Source organism: Petaurus breviceps, unplaced genomic scaffold (genome assembly GCF_028583685.1).
Source record: "Petaurus breviceps papuanus isolate PSGF00001 unplaced genomic scaffold, PetGlider_PUasm1.0 90775, whole genome shotgun sequence".
Lineage (NCBI taxonomy): Eukaryota > Metazoa > Chordata > Mammalia > Diprotodontia > Petauridae > Petaurus > Petaurus breviceps.
The window spans coordinates 11,571,654-11,589,489 of record NW_027187342.1 but is presented as its reverse complement, the minus strand read 5'-3'; the positions used below and the strand labels follow the sequence as shown (position 1 = coordinate 11,589,489).

Genomic DNA, 17,836 nt, shown 5'->3' with positions numbered 1-17,836 from the left:
ACAGCAGCCCTTACATTTTCAGTAACCACAGCTACTGAAGAACTAAAAAAGAAAGTTCTTGCCACCCAAATCCTTGGCACCATCAAATTGTTCAGCGTCATAAACAGATATGGTTTTAATCAATATAAATGACACTGAAGAAGCCATTGTTATCTGCTTTGTGCTAGCTAGAGAACCACGGGGATTTCCCATCTGATTTGCATCTAAAACCTCCTGCATATGGTGTCTCCCCTTTTTATAATGTGAGCACCTTGAGAGCTGGGACTTTGTTTTCTCTTTGTATCACCTGGGCTTTAACTTTACCCATAGTAAATGAATGCTTTTTCAATCATTTGTTTAAAAAAAACCCTGATGATTGTTTCATCTCCTTTATTGCAACTTTCAAAAGGAAAGAAAAATTATATCTACAAAGAACACATTATTGAGTTAAGGGAAGGAAAATTGTAGCACCCTAGCTCAATTTCATCACTCTTGCCTTGGGTATGATAGAATTGAAACCAAGAAACGCCTCTGATTTGAGTTTCCTTAATATGGTATTTCAGGATAATGGTGAGCATCTCATATTCTGTGGTTCCCAAATGGATGGCAGTTTTAAGGATTTTATAGCCTTTTTCAGAGACCATATTTTGTAGCCCCCAGCTTTTTTTTTTCCTTGAGTTCTGATATGAAACAAAATCAAGATCTCCCAGGCCTAGACTGACGCTATTTTCTCTCTCATGCTCTCTTTCTGCATTTCCACAGTGCTTATCTAGGCAATTTGACAACCAAATCAAATCTCCTTTGCCCTAAATTTCAGATTTCTCTGGACTGAAGACATGGAGTTGTCCCTTATGGTCAAAGATGATGAGGTTGTTGACGCATTGCTCTCTGTGTGAATGGCATTTAAAAATCATCAATCCAGACCAGCAGTCCTTTTCACATCAGCTTTCCACAATGTAAAAGATTATGCTCAGCTATGGGCATGTCGCTGGGAGCTGCTGCTCATCATTTGGGCCATAAGTCCTGTCTATCTCAGTCAGGAGCTGAAAGTTGTCCCGTCTGCAGAGGTAGTATAGTATAGTCATTCAGGAGCTGGGCTTAAAGGCACGAGACCTGACGTCAAATCCTGACTTCACATATTTACTAGCTATGTGACTATGGACCAGTTATTTGACCCAACAAACATTTATTAAGCATCTATTATGTATGGTCTCTGTGCTTAGTACTGGGTAGACAAAACCAAAACAACCATTGACCATGAGAAAATTATATTCTACTCCACTGGGGGATAATGATATAATGATGATGATGATAGCTAGCATTTGTCTAGCACGTTAAGGCTTGCAAAATACTTTATAAATATCATCTGATTTTATTCTCACAACAAACCTATTATTATTATCCTTATTTTACAGATGAAGAAACTGAGGCAGAGGTGAAATTATTTGTCCTAGGTCACACAGCTAAGTAATATGTACACAGATAAATCTATACTAAATAATTTCAAGAATGAGCAAGTGCTAAGAACTAGTGGGAATGATAAAAGACTTTGGGTAGAAGATGGCACCTGAGTTGAGCCTTTAAAGAAGCCAGGGATTTCTAAGAGGCAGTAATGAGGAGAGAGCGCATTCCAGGAAATAGTCTGTGTAAAGGTACAGAGATGGAAAATGGTACATAGAGCTTCAGAAACAGGTGGTAGGTGATTTTGGGAGAATGTCTAATGTGCGAAGGGGAATAATATGAAATGTCTGGAAAGGTAGATGGGAACCAGATTGTCTAGGATTTTAAGTGTCAGGCTATGGAACTATATTTAATCCCAGAGGTAACAGAAAGTCCTTGAAATTTTGTGAGTAGTGGAGGAAGGTGGTCAAATCTGGGTTTTAAGAATATGAATATGGCTGCTCTCTGGAGGGCAGCTTGGAAAAGGGAGAGACTGGAGAGAGGTAGACCAATTAGAAGACTGTTGGAATAGTGTGAGTAAGAGATATTCAAGGTCTGAGCTAAGGTACTCACTGTGTGAGTAGAGAGCATAGGAAGGTTGACAGATATGTGATGGTTGAATTAACAAGACTTGATAATTGAATGGATATAAGGAAAGGGGAAAACTGAAGATGACACCAACTGGAAGGAGGACCTCAAACAAAAATAAGGAAGTTTGGAAAAAGGATGGGTTTGGGGAGAAAGAAATTGAGTTGAACATGTTGAGTTTCTTATGTCAGTGGAGATGTTCATGTGGAGACATTCCACAGGAAAAGGACAACACAGGACTAGAATCCAAGAGAGAAATCAGATAAGCACTCTGAACCTCAGTATCTCTTAACCGTAAAATGGAAGCAATGATGCCACCAGGTTCAGAGGAAAGCACTTCGCAAATCTTGAAGCACTGTAGAAATGAATTATTGCTAGGTCACACCACCTATGATTTGCTTCTGCTCCATGGGAACCATAACAAATTACTCATTTATTTATGAATAAAACCACTTGATATTGGTACTCATTCCTATTTGTTGTTACTATTCTTTCAGCTCTTTAAATTTATTGGTTTCTAGTTACTTCGGAGCTCTTTTTATGCCTGGCCTTTCATTTTTTGTCTTTCCAGTTGTCTCACATCCAGCCTTTCCTGATTCCTAAAATCTGTGCCTGATATTGCTGCCTACTTGTCTCTTCAGTTAACAACTCCAGACTACCATGTTATTCTTGTACCATTCAGAGTAAGGCATTTGACAAACAGTTGTTGAATGAATGCATGATAGAGAGCCTACCCTGACTTCCTGACAGCTGAGCAAAATTACAATGGCTGCCTGCTTTCTTGCCTTTGGCATATCAGACTTTTTCATTTTCAGTGTCTTCCCTAGACCTGTGACACTTAGCCACCCATGCCCCAGAACTGACCTTTGACTTGAAATTGTGGTCACTGTTGGCCAGGTTTTTCATTACATTTATCTCCAATGTCTATGTTCAGAATAAGCCACTGCATTTCATACTGCTACATGCTTAGTTGATCTACCTTTGGCTATACTTTCCCATCTTGGACAGAAACATTCAAAGTTACATTTCAATGAGTCTTTATAGTGTTTCTTTCAACCTCCTTGCTGGCTACATCCCCATTTGGCTCTCCAAAGGGCAACTGATTAGTAGCTGCTGACATCTATCTTTAGCACATGTCATACACAAGTGAGCTGTGTTCCAGTGAACATCATTCCAAGGGTAGCAAAGTGCCAACATTATACTGGACCTTGTTTTAGCATCTTAGAAACAGGGCCTGGAACTGTAATTTCATTCATATAGGAAATGGCTTGCTGAGGAAAACTTCTACTAATGTAGTTCTTCACCATTTTCATAACTTTTTCTTAGAGAATTGTCTAGTGCATTTAGAGGTTAAAGTGTCATACAGCCAGGATGCATCAGAGACAGGACTTGAAACCAGGTTTTCCTAACTTCAAGGATGACTTTCTAGTCATTATATCATGTGTATGTATATATACACTTTGGTTATCTCATATTTTATACACATATGTAATTATAAATTAGAATTAATATTATCTCACTTCCAACCATTATAATTACATTACAGACATTCTTGGTAAACTGATGAAGCTATTAATACCAGAAGTACTATCTGTTTCAGATCCAAATCTCAGAGCCACATCAATTACTTATCTTGTATTTACTGAGCCCTGTACAGGGCATTATAGAGTAAGGAATACAGTAGATGTAAAAAACAAGGAGTGTTTAGGAGTTAAGCGTGGAATATTATTCAAAAAAACACTGATTAACTGTCTACTATGTGCCAGTATCAATAACAACAAGAAGACAGCAACACAATAATCCCTTCCCTCTAGTAGCTTACATTCTATTAGAATGCCACAACATGCATTCTAAAATATAGTGTGGAACACAATTTCCATAAGTGACCTAACTAGGATATCGTCACTTCCCCTATTGTGGACAGTCTAAGTTAGCATGAGTATTCTGGGCTTTATCGTCAACCTTATTTATTCATATTGAGTTTGTAACTCAGTAAAATCCACTCTGGTCTTTTTCACATAAAATACTATCTAGCCCTGTCTCCCCTATCATTTGCAAAAATGCAGGATTTTATATTTACCTCTATTAAATTTCATCTTATTAGATTCTGCATATTATTACTTACTGATTAAAGAGATCTTTCTAAATCCCAGTTTTGTCATCTGATAGAATATCTTGCTAGTTTCTGCTATATATAAATTTGATAAATATATCTAACTAAATATTGATTAAAGAATATTGAAAATAACACGGCCAATGACAGAGTGCAAGACATTAGAGTCCTATTTCCAGGTTATATGAATCCCATGGTCACCATTCTTTGGGTTCGGGCAATCAACTAGTTTAATTTAACTGTATTAACATCCAGATCACCATCTCTTCCCTCTTTACCACAAGAATATCATGCAAGATAGAATTAATTTCAGTTCAACATGCATGTATTAAGCATTTGCATATATGCAAGGCAAATTTTTAGAATTCCACCTCCCCCCCAAAAAAACGTATGTAGAGACACTAACGGAGAATGAATTTTTTTAAAGAGATATTTCAACTAAATCCAAATGTACCAAGCACTATGCTAAGAGCTGGGGATACAATTAATACAAAGAAAGATAGTCTCTACCCTCAAGGAGCTTATAATCTAAAGAGGGATACAACACAGAAAAAGAGACAGGAAAGGGAGGGGAGGGGTAGAACACAAGAGGGCATCTTTGAGTTGAAATAAGGCAGGGCAGCAGATGCAAAGTGAAATGAATTGAGTACAGTTTATGCCCTCTATAAAGGAAGGCATTGGGAGGAGTTTACCTGTCCATCCTACAACCCTCCAATCAGAGGACAGGTGCTCTCAATCAATTGAGTTAGCAGCTTGATGCTAAACTTAGAAATGATGAACTTATCCTTGGAGAGAAGTATCTTGCTCCCTGGAGTTGAAACCAGGCAAGGCAGCAGAAGCAAAGTGGAGAGAAACACTCCATATTGAAACAGATGGTCATTATTTCTTATGGAAGTTTAACTGATGTTAAGCAATAGCCACATCCAGAGTCTAGAAACCACATCAGGCCAAAAATGAACTTGTTAAGCACAGAAATAAGGAAGCCACAAGCAACCCTAGTTTAGTGTATAAACTCATTCACGAAATATTATAGGGGTGAATGATCAAAAATATAAGTAATATTGCCTGTCAAAATTGTGATAAGTTTTGAAGGAAAAGAGTATGCAAAAAGCTAGATGATCCCAGGAGCATTTAAAGATGAAATTAGAAGAAAGGTGACAAACTGATGAGAAATTAAGCAGACATGTCAGTATTTCTATGACAAACTCTTTTCATGATGGCAATGGAACCACCAACTTTGGTCTCCAACATCTCAATCCCAGCATAATGTGTAAGAAAAATTAAAATGGCACTAAATAAGACAAGGATGTAAAGAATAGCAAGGAAATCTCTCAGAGCTAAAAAGAACCTCAAAAACCTTCCAGCCCTAACTTTATCTTAAAAAAAAAAACCTCAACACCTGAAAAGTAGTTTTCCAACCTTTACCAATAGACCTCCGCTGAAGGGGAATCTATTACCTCCTAATGTAACCCACTGCACTTTGGGATAGCTCTGATCATTAGGAATTTTTCTTTCCATCAAGTTACAAATGGACATATTTTCAACTTAGAGCCATAGGATCCTAAAATTGAAACTGGAAACAACCTTGAATTTTACTGTCTTTAATTTATCTATTCTATGTACTATACTGCCCAGTAGAAAGTGAATTCCTTGTGGTCTTTGCAAGTACACCAGCAGTTTTCCAACTTTTTAAATTCAGGGCACAGTATTTTTCATTGCTAAGATAAATCCTGGCACATAGAAAAGTTGGGAGACAGCCCATGGAAGGCAACTGAAAATGTAAGTTCTTTATAATTTGGGAGAAACCTATACATTCATATGCAGTTGCTAATGTTATGCTCTATACATTCCTGGCAGAAATTTATAATTAGGACACACCCTTTGCATACCTCTAATGTACACAGATAAATAAATATAAATTATGTGCAAAGTAAGTAATGAGTAATTTTTTTTTTATTCACTCCAAGCACTAAGGGAGAATGGGGAAGGGGGAAAGGGATCAAAATAAATTTCATATAGAAGGTGGCACTTGGAAGCCTTGAAGTGGAATTTAGGGATCTTTTTAAATATACCCATCTTGCTTGGGCTGATTTTTCCTGCAGTATTTTAGGTATAGCATCCTACATGAGTTCTTTGGAATCTGCTTTGATATTTCCAGAGCCAAGGTTCATATCAGCCTAGGCCTACCTCTCCCCTTTTATCTATCACAAGTTCAAATATGGAATAATTACTTCTTCCCAAGGTTCTCATCATTTCTATTTTGTCACCCAGATCCTCCTTATTGGTCAGAATTTGGTCCAATAGAGCAGTTCCCTTTATCACTTCTGCCACAATTTGAAGAGTACAGCATTAAAAAAAAAGCAAACGTACTGGGAATAAGTTTGTTGTCTTGACATAACTGACTCCATTTTTATCAGGCTGGCATTTTGCAATAAAGTTTTTTTGATATTTGTTTTTCACAACTTGTTTTTCAATATGAAGATAAACCAATGTATGGTATGAGTTGATAAAAACAACATGTGTGTGGTCATAAACATATAGGATCGTTGGATACAGAAGACCATCAATGGGAAAATTTGGTGAACAACCAACCTCATCATTAGTTGTCATTTTATTAGTAAACAAATTGGGTCACTGGGTACCAGTCAGAACTTGAATAGAAACAGCTAATGGTGCCCAGCGCTAAAATTATAAGAAACCCACCAGAATCCTTCACCCTTATCTAGCTCTTGAGACACAACTAAGACTGGCTCTTGCATTCTCCCTGCACGTGTGATTCAAGCAATGCCTCAAATTCACTTAAAGGCAATGCTGATTGACTGACAGTGTGAAACACTCAAGGGAGCATTAAGAAATCGGGTTAGTAGTTTGTTACTAGTAGGTAAATGTTGTAATTGTCTAATGGATGCAAACTAATGTTTGAATGCATTTGATTAATAAAGTTGGATTGTTAGCTGAGAAGTGTAAGTCCAATTAGTGTTTCTGTCACACTAGTTAGAATAAGTAATGGTAAATCAGTATTGTGCAGTGCACCATGCATTACAGATACCAGGATGAAATAAGTAGAAAGTCCGTAGTTTCAAATGCCACAGAGAGGTCAAGGAGGAAGAAGGTATTAAAAAGGTCAGTGCATCCGGCAATAAGGAAGAAAATGATGTTGGAGAGAACTTGCAGAAAGTCATGGATGTCATGTCATAAGACATTTTTGCAAGCGGTTAAAACGTGAGTGAGCAGTGTAGAAATGAAGATAGGAGCTATTGAAGTACATTGACTGAATTATGAGGCAGTGCAGTGTCATGGAAGGAGAGCTTAACCTGACTCTAACACTTAGTATCTTGGACTCACCAACATTGTTTCATCATCTGAAAAATGGAAATAATAAAACTTGTATCCGTCCTCCACAGTTCTAACATAATTTGTCCATTTTTGATTAAGAAATGACCATTCTAAGGCTATGCCAGTGAAACACAAACTCTGGTAGGTCCTTCCAAACTTGAAAAGCTTTAAGTACATCTTAATGTTGAATGTGCATCTTTTAACTTACCAGGTGAGCTAAGAAGAGGCACATCACCAGGAGGTTGGACAGCAGGAGATGAATTTATTTTCTTGGCCACAACAGCTCATAGATATATCTACTAAGCCGTGAAGGGGTTTAATTGGTGGAAAAGATCACAAATCTCTGGAAGAGTTTGAATCTTATTTTAATTTTTGTGTTGTGAGCTCAATATGAGTTAATGGTGGGGTAAACTACAATAGCCAAAAACAGTAAAGGAATCCTGGGCGGCATTGATTCTAAAACTTCTACTGGGACATGGGAGTGGTAGTCTTGCTGAACCCGGCCCTGGTCACAAATCACAAATTTCAGATTTATTAGACCTGAAAAAGAATTTAGATTTCATTCAATCCAACTGTCCCATATTAAAAAAATTCTAAACAGAACAAATAACAAATAAATTGAGCATGTCCATATACATTATAGAACACAGGAATGTTATACATGAAAACTGTGCATCTCATTTGTGCAGAGCTTGCTTTACTTTTTAAAATATATAATAAATTCAATACATAACTTTCAAAGTTGTCATACTTTTCTGCAATTCATTCTGTTCTCATTTCTTTTTGGAACCCCATCTCTATGCCTCCTTTCCATGCCACCTCCCCTTCAACTGAAATGAAAAAGAAAAACCATTGAAACAAATATACAGAGTCAAACGAAACAAAACAAATTCTCACATTGGTCATATAAAAAATTTTATGTTTCCTTCTGCTTCTCAGCCCATCACCTCCCTCAGGCTTCATCATCTGTACTCTGGAATCATGGATGTTCACCACAATGATCAATAGTTCTTTGGTCTTTCAAACCAAGCACCTTGTTTCAGAGATGAGGAAACTGAGAGCCCTAGAGATGAAGTGATTTGCCCCAGGTCACACACAGTAAGTCACACAGCTATGATTTGAACCCAAATGCTCTGACTTTTCCCAAGAGGCCACCAGCATGTAAAATGTGAAATCCCCAAATAAACTCGTATTATCTTCTTTAAAAAAAAAATCCATCCTTCTCTCTATCACACTATGCTGCCTCCCTATAGATTACTGGGCATTATTGTTGCTGTTGTTAATAATGCAACATTTGTTGTCAATGCATTCTTTCCTGAATTCGTTCTATGTTTGTTTGCAATGCTACAAAAATCATGTTCTCTTTATCAGTGAAGCCTAAAGCATGCTGAGATTCCAGGAGTGTGTAATGGATGATATAATTCATTAGCTTTCCCGGATGAACTTTGGGGGACAGTCTAACAGTCATTGGAATTCAATGGAATCCTGATATACTTACAATGTAAGCTTCCTGAAGGTAGGGACTGATCCATTTTTGTCTTTGTATGTATAAAGTATATAAAGTATAATGTATGAGTGGTTGATTGATAATTACCATAGATGACTTTCTTGAATGTTCTTAAAGATCAGAGTTCTTTTAAGTCATCAGGTTAGCACTTATTTGATTATTCACTGTGTATTTGGCATCATATTATTGCTTCAAACTATTAATAATAATAGCTAATATTTATATAGTTCTTACTATGTGCCAGGCACTGTGCTAACCACCATACAATTGTTATTTCATTCATTCCTGACAACAACCCTAGGAAGTTGGTGCTATTATTGTCCCCATTTTACAGATGAGGAAACTGGGGCAGACAGTAAGTTGCCCCGGGTCATGAAACTGATCAGTGTCTGAGGCTAGATTTGAACTCAGGTCTTATTGACTGCAGGTCTGGTGTTCTCTCCACTGACTCCATAGATGCATCTTGAAACTTCTTCCTAAACATCCAGAAGTCTGAGCTCATTGAGAAATCTAGAGTTGGAGAAGTTCTTGACGCCAAAGAAATCTGTTGAATGTGAACCAGATGAATGGTCATTATTCAGCCTGGGTTCAAGCAAAGTTGTATGAAGGCAGGGCTGGGAGAAACAGTGCTGATAATTCAGGCCTGTGCCACGCTATCTTCAGAACCCCAGAGGAAATCGGAAAGTCCAAAAATCCTTCCAATCAGTAGAACAAGAATCCTTGAAAGCTTTGAGTTTGACCATTTTAGTCTTCATAGAATGGATGAGCAATTTTCATGCTGAGTTGGTCCTGCCTTCAGATTTGTGTGAACTCATTACAGAAGCAGCTGCATTCCATCCTATTGACTCTGGTTCCTGTGCCAGTGTTCCTAGACAAAAGATATAGCAGAGTTGGGGCAAGCCCTCTCCTCTTGGTCATCAAAATTCCAGAGGAGAACTTCTTCCCACACAACACATGCCAAAGTCAGTATAAGCATAGAGCTTCAAATACAGAGGTCTTATCTGACAACCTCTTCATTCTTATGAAGTGCCTGAGGCTGGCTACATTCCTTATTGGGGGGAAAGAAAGAGTCTCAGCATTTTTTCAGGTGGGTCATCTGCAGTTCTCCCAGTTCCTAAATTGGGCTAGCCCTCTTAATCTAGAGAGTTATGGGAATACAAAAGTGTCTTACAATGGTTGTTTATGATCTGAAGTTCCAATTTGTGAACTATGAAATAAAAATGAGACATGGCATTACTGGGGAAGCATGTCTTTTCTGTAATGTTATAATATGAAAAAAAATCTATAGTTGGTTATTATGTTTCTACAGCCTGTAGGGCAAAAGGTCTGAATCTATTTTGTGTCATGGACCCCTTTGGTAGTCAGGAGGAGGAGAAAGAAGAGAAGAAGAAAAAAGAGAAGAAACAGCTAATTAGTGTTTATGTAACACTTTAAAATTTGCAAAGCACTTTACAAGTATTTTCTCATTTGATCCTTATAACAACCCTGGGAGATAGGCAATATTATTATCCCCATTTTATAGATGAGGAAACTGAGGCAAGTTAAATGACTTTATCAGAGTCACACAGCTAGTTAAGTATCTGAGGCAGGATTTAAATGTAAGTCGTCCTGATCCCATCCCAGTATTATACCTGCTTAGCTGCTAGTGGCTGATATGCCCTATAAATCCTTTCTTAGAATAAATTTTTTAAAATTCATAATTGAAGGAAATGGCAAATTTCAGCTAGAAGGTAGTAAAAAAAAAAGTAAAGATATAATTAGCTTCCCAGATCTCCTAAAATCTATCTATATATCCCTCAGGGGTTTGTGGACCCCAGGTCAAGAACTCTAGGGCCTGTGTTGTTTCAGTTAGATTTTTGAAAACAAAAGCATTCCTTTATCCCTCCTAAGTTTGCAGTGCCTAGATGAGGTATCAGGTAGAGGAAGAGAAGGGAATCTTCTTGTCCTTTCATTCCTTCATAATATACACAATATTTTAAATTCAATTTTATTTTCAAGTCTGCATGATCTCCATCCCACCTTCCCCTCCCCTACTGAGAAAACAAGAAAAACCAAATCCATTACACATATATAGTCAAGAAAAACAAATTCTCACATTTGCCATGTCCAAAAAGAGAAGAGGAAAGGAAAAAGGAGAGGAATGGAAAGGAGGGGAGGGGAAGGGAGGGGAGGGGAGGGGAGGGAAGGAGAATAGAAGAGGAGGTAGAAGGAGAGGAGAGGAGAGGAGAGGAGAGGAAAAAAGAAAAAAATCCCTAAGCTTCAGTCTGTACTGAGTCCATCTCTCTTTATCTGGAGGTGGATAACATGTTCCATCATGAGACCTGTAGAATTGTGGTTGGCAATAACACAACATAATCTTAGCATTTGAAATAACATGAAAGAATTTTTTAATGTTAAGAAATAATGTGACTCTTAGAGCTAGACTGATGTCTAAGAGGACTCTTGCCTCACTTTAACAATATAGGTGACACAAGCAGTCCAAGATTCTGATCAATTAGAGGCCATTTATTGGCTCTGCTTTTTCATGTGAGAGCAAATCAGAGTTTCCCTATCCCAAATGCTACTCAAAAATGGCTCGGAATCCTTAGGGTCATTGTTAGGAGAGCACAGCATACTTGGAGGCAGCTGATAACACAGTGGATGGAGTCAAATTTAGCCTCAGACACCGACTAGTTGGGTAACTCTGGGCAAGTCACTTCATCTCTGTTTGCCTCAGTTACCTTAACTGTAAAATGGGGACAATAATAGTATCTACCTCATAGGCTTATTGTGAGGATAAATATGAGATAGTATTTGTAAAGTACTTTACAAACTTTAAAACACTGCATAAATGCTAGCAATTATTATTACTTTAACCACTCAGTGACCCAGGCAACTCTATAAGACTGTTAAGTTGCCTGCAACTGTAAGTGTTGGGTCTGGAGTCAGGAAGAGCTGAGTTCAAACATTGACTCAGAACAGTACCAGCTGGGAGAGCCTGGGTAAGTCACTTAACCTCTGTTTCATCAACTGTAAAATAGGAATAATAGTACCTACCAACTGCTTCATAGGGTTGTTGAGAAGATCAAATGAGATAATATTTGTAGAGTGCTTAGCACAGTGTCTGGCACATAGCAGCCACTATCTAAATATTTATTTTCTTCCCTCCACATAGATGAAGTAAAGAAAGTTGATACAGTTTAATTGACAGGACCAATGTGCCCCTGTTCTCTCACTTCTCTTCATTATTTCAGGTCAAAGGTTGCCTGTTGTTTTTCTCTTTTGATGTAACCTTTAAGTTTGTAAAAGATAAGGACTATCAACATTAATACAGGTCATTTAGAAGTGAAATAACCACTATTTTTCAGCCTCCTTATAATAACAAGGTACCCTATTCATTTTGTTGTCATAAAGTGCTACATTAAATTAAGTAAGCTAAAGCAATTCATTTAATCAAATACTTATTAAGCAAAATACTTACTATATGTGAGACACCATTGGGTACTGGAGAGACAAAGATTAAAAATAAAAACTACATAGTTCCTGCCCTCAAAGGATTTACAATCTACTAAGTAGAAGCATGATTTGTGAACCCTCTCAGACACTAGAGCCCTTTCTCACACTACCTTCTGTTTACTCCATGTGGATTTTGTGCAAATCTAGTTGCTTACATGTTGTCTCTTTCATTAGAATGCACATTCCTTGAGTTTTTTGCCTTTCTCTGTATTCCCAGGGCTTAGAACAATGCCTGGAACATAGTAAACATTTAGTAAATGCTGTTTGACTGAGATAAATGTAAAGAGAGGCTTAGCATGTAATGAGGATAGTCCTTGTGTGGCTCAAGGGAGGCAGAACAGATATCTCTAGCCTTTCTTCCCTCCACTGTTCTCCAAGGGAGACTTTCATTATGACCAGAACAGGAAGCAAGAGACTGGGGCTGGAGGCCACTGTGGTCTCCTCAGAGAGAGGGAGCATAGGGCTTGAATTACATCTATTATATTTTATTATATCTATTATATTATTTAATAATAATTATTATTATATGTACTGCTCCCTTAAATATTTTAAATCTAATGGATATGATCAAGTTCAGTCTTATTTCTGGTCATTGTGTCATTCTTATTGGGGGAAAGGGAGACTCCCCAAAATTGACCCTCTTTCCCACCAAGTACCAGCTCTACAATGAATACACATAGCAAACAGCAAAGAAACCCATCTATCCAAATCATAGCAAAACAGAAATCAGAGTAGGTATACATAGGAAAATATATACCAGATAATACAGAGTGAAGGCTTCCCATTGGGAATGAAGTAACTCATCTCAACCAAGAGAAAGAGTCCAAGATCTCACCCAAGGGGAAACTCCCTGAAGTCTGTTATGTAGCAAGCTAGGGACAGGGACTGAAGACTGTCATTTACTCTCATGTCTTCTCAGAGGTTTTTCTTTCAGCAACCTGACATGGGGTTGGCCTCTTACATCTTTCTTGAAGGTGGAAGCCAGAAGCACCCAAAGTGACTCATAGCAAGAAGAACATTGGCAAAGGCTGGAGTTCTCTCACCGGTTCCACCCCCACCCCTCACATAGGGCAAACATTCATCTCTACAATAAGGAGAGTTCCATACCAATGGGCTTTGAGACAAGGATAACATAAATATGACCCAAGGTAGAATGTGATAAAGAAAAGGAGAGATTCAGACATTGGGCTATAAGAAAGCTTAAGAAAGGATATAGGACTTTTCTGTGAATCAATGGCAAGGGACTCAGGGAAAGAAAACTCCAGAAAGGATGTAGCATCTACGCTGAAAAGGAAGAGGACTTCAGCAAAACTAGGTACCAGGCATTCTGCTGAGTGCTTTTACAAATATCAGCCTCTTTTTACAACTGAGGAAACTGAGGCAAATAGACTTGTTTAGGGTAATGCAGCTAACAAGTGACTGAGGCTGGATTTAAACAAAGGTCTTCCTGACTTCTGCTTCAGAACTCTTATCTACTGGCCCACCCACGGTGTTGTACAATTTGTTACACATAAGAGGGACTAGCTATGTGAATGCTTGAAGTAAGAGAGTGTCAATGAAGATCCAAGAACAACTATAGTCCAGTGTGGCCTATTAGGGTGTCTGAAGGGGAGTAAAGTGAAATAAGGCTAGAATGGTAGGTCTTAGAGCCATACCCTAGATAGTTTTAAATTGGCAAGATGTCTTAAGTAAGTGACATCATACTGAAATGGAAAGATTACTGAATTTGGGGCTAAAGGACCAAGGTTCAGATGCCTGTTTTGGCATTAACTAGTTATGAAATATTGGACTAGTCCTCTCTGAGCCTCATTTTTTCTTAATTTATACACTGAGGATCTGAACTAGATAAAAAAAAAAAACTCAAGCGAGCGTCTACAGATTCTCCAACAAGTGCATAGAGAGATTTTAGGAGTATATCAACTTTTATCAGAAAAAAAATTACATCTTAATTTGCACTAATCTTTGGTTTCCTTTGTAATTCTACACATTTTAATTTATTCATGTAAAAACACTCTTCTGAGAAGGGGGACCATAGGCTTCACCAGACTACCAAAGGAGTCCACCATACAAAAAAAGGTTAAGCAACCCTACTACAGGCACTAGAATGGAACCTTCCAGCTCTGAATCTATAATCTTATAAGATTCTTTCTAGTACTAATTCTGTGGTCCTGAAATCCCAGATAGTTTTTTTTTTAATCCCCTTAGGCAATACGGAGCCACTAATGATTTTTGAGCAAGGAAGAGATATAAGCAAACTTCTAAACTATAAAGGTCAATTTAACAATTGTGTGAAGGAAACATTGTAATGGGGAGAGTTATAGTAGGAAGGGCTAGTTAAAAAGTTATTGTAGGGGCAGCCAGGTGGCTCAGCGAGTAAGAGCACTGACTCCAGTGTCGGGATGACCTGGAGATTGAATCCCAGGCTCAGACACTCAGCGCCACACCCAGAAATAACTGACCGTGTAACCTTGAGCAAGTTACTTAACCCCGATTGCTTTAAAAAAAAAGTTATTGTAGACTACTGTGAAAATATGTTTACTATGAATATATATACACAGCCTGTATCAGATTGCAGACCATCTTGGGGTGGGGGGAAAGGGGAGGGATAGGGAGAAAATTTAAACCTCAAAATCTTATGGAAATGAATGATGAAAACTATAAATAATTTTTTAAAAAGGCTATTGCAATAATTCAAGTGAGAAAAGAGAGAATGTGAACTAGAGTAACAGAAGAAGAGGGTAGTGATTTGAATTGAGGTTGTAAGAAATGACAAAGCTTGACTCAGCCTAGTCAAGACTCAATCTCATCAATTAGCTCCTGAATGATGGAAAATTGATTTAATATAACATCATTTTAAGAATTGCCTAGGGTGAGTGTGCTACGAGTTTGTTTCTGGGATCCAGAAGTCATTTTCTTGTTTATTATGTTTATAATAAGTGTGAATAAATATGAAATTACCACAAGGCAACAATGAGCTAAATAGTTGAAATGCTAAATACCCAATGCTACCACAGAATACCTTAAACAATTCCAAGAATTAAAACCAAAGCTAAGCGTAGACCCGTTTTGTTTTTCTTGTTGTTCAGTCATTTCAGTCATGTCCGACTCTATATGACCCTATTTGGGGTTTTCTTGGCAAAGTTACTGAAGTGGTTTGTCATTTCCTTCTCCAGATCATTTTATGGATGAGGAAACTGAGGTGAACAGGGTCAAGTGACTTGGCCAGGATCATTACAGCTAGTATCTGAAACCATATTTGAACTCAGGAAGATGAGTCTTCTTGACTCCAGCCCTGGCGTTCTAGCCACTGTACCACCTAGCTACCCTTGTTTTACATTTTAGATGTGTTTTAAATTTTAGAAATAGAGAATCAGAAGTAAAAAGCCATGATAACTTCTAACTGGAGAGTTAGCCAGGGCATATTTTGGTATTATGTTGAATGAACCTCAAGAAATGTATTCTCTGAAATTCACCATCCAAATTCACATGAATTTTTTTTAGATAAAATGACTTTAAATATATTTGTATTGTATATTATGGTTACACATACTAAACATATATACACACACACATATGTATATATACATGCTATACATACACACAATCATCCAATTGTTGAGTTATACCTACTTTACTTTCTGGAATTCTGTCAATGAAGGGAGCAAAAGATTGGGAGAGATTGGTATGGTAGGAAAAGTACTGGATTTAGAATTAGAATACCCGGGTTTATACCCTGCCTTTACTCTTTCTTCCCTGTGTGGCCTTAGACAAATAACAACCTCTCTTGGCATCACTTTGTTCATCTGTAAATGACATGATTAAACAAAAAGATGTCTAAGGTACTAGTTCTACTTCTAAATCTCATGTTCTTAAATGCAAGAGGTTTAGAATAACGGAAGGACTACCTTTATGCCTTTTTCTTTCTTTTATATAACTCTTTCACAGAGTTCAATAGAGGGTTCTGTGGTGTGACAGCAGTCCTTCTCCTAGGACTCAGCTGCAATAGAGTTTCTCTAAGAGCCCATAGTAAACCAAGATAAGCACTCGGGGGGTTTGGACCTGGGATCCCCTGTTTGGGCTCTTTAGTTCCTTTCCAAGCATTCCATTTCAAACAAACCAGGCTAACCTTCCACTTGAATTACTTACTCTCTCCTCAAATGAGAAAGCATTTATTGAATTGAGAGTCCAATAAGTTGGATGGAAAGTTTTCCTTTAATATAAATAATAGCTAATGTTTATATATCGTTTTAAGATGTACAGAGACTTTTAAGTGCATCATTTGTCTTAATTCATTATCACAATAATTCTTTGAAGCAGATGCTGCGATCCCCATTTTATAGATGAAGAAATTAGTTGATAAAAATTAAGAGACTTGTTCAGGGTTACATAACGGATAAATGTCTAAGGCAAGGTTGAATTTAACTTCTCTTCTTGACTCCAAGTCTAGTACCCTATCCACCTAAGTGCCTAGTAAGTCAAAAAAGAAGGAAATAGGTCAGACAAGGGAAAGAGATAAATTTTACTACTTTTTATTTTAAGTTTCTCTGAGTTCTATACATGTTTGTTCAAGAAAAAGAAAATTTCTAGAGAGTTCTTTAGATTAGTATTCTCATTTTTGTCTTCTAGCATCATTCATTATCAGTTAATAATTTTAAATTTACTTTTCCTTTCCTTTCAATACTTGGCAACTTATTCTTTTGAATTTAGTTCACATTCCATTGGGTGGAGAGTTTGTTTTGGGGGGATTAAATATTGTATTATTATTTCTAAGGGTATTGTATTATTTTAATGGATTGTATTGATATATTGGTTTTATATCAACAAAATTCCCCCTTGTAACTTCTCCTCCTAGCAGAGAGATATTTTTTAAAATAAAGAATTTTTTTGTGGAATGTTGTCTTGAATGCTTATATTACCTGCTACTAAGAATAAGACTGGTGGATTCCTTGAGTTCAGGAGTTCTGAGCTATAGTAGGACTAAAGCTCATCAAGTGTCTGCACGAGATCCAGGGGTACACCAGGCTACCTAAGTAGGGGTGGACCAATGCAGGGCAATGGAGCAGGTCAAGATTTCTTTGCCAATCAGTGGTGGAGTTGGGTTGATGAGTGGATACTACATTTCCAACCTAGGCTAGGTAGGAAGCTGAGAGAGAGAGACAGACAGACAGACAGACAAACACAGACACAGAGAAACAGATACAGACACAGACAGAGAGAATAATATATCTAGTAATGAACTCATCAGAAAAATCTGATGTTCTAGGCAATGTTCCATCCACACCCTGACTTCTGCAGAAGAACAAGGGAAAGTATCTTTTTGTGTCTCTTCTTTGGGGTCAAGCTTGGTTTTTGTAATATTTTTTAAAAATCATTATTTC

At 37.5% G+C, this 17,836-nt stretch overlaps 2 long non-coding RNA genes across 3 annotated transcripts in view; one reads left to right on the top strand and one right to left on the bottom strand.

Moving 5' to 3' along the window:
* The window catches only part of LOC138146948 (uncharacterized), a 107,943-nt gene extending 98,930 nt beyond the window's left edge, over window positions 1-9,013 (top strand). Inside the window, exons 2-3 of the long non-coding RNA XR_011164670.1 lie at window positions 8,396-8,554; window positions 8,828-9,013. This is a non-coding gene — a long non-coding RNA (uncharacterized lncRNA). The remainder of the gene's footprint in view (window positions 1-8,395; window positions 8,555-8,827) is intronic.
* Window positions 1-17,836, bottom strand: part of LOC138146873 (uncharacterized) — a 278,700-nt gene that overhangs the window by 224,944 nt on the left and 35,920 nt on the right. The window lies entirely within an intron of this gene.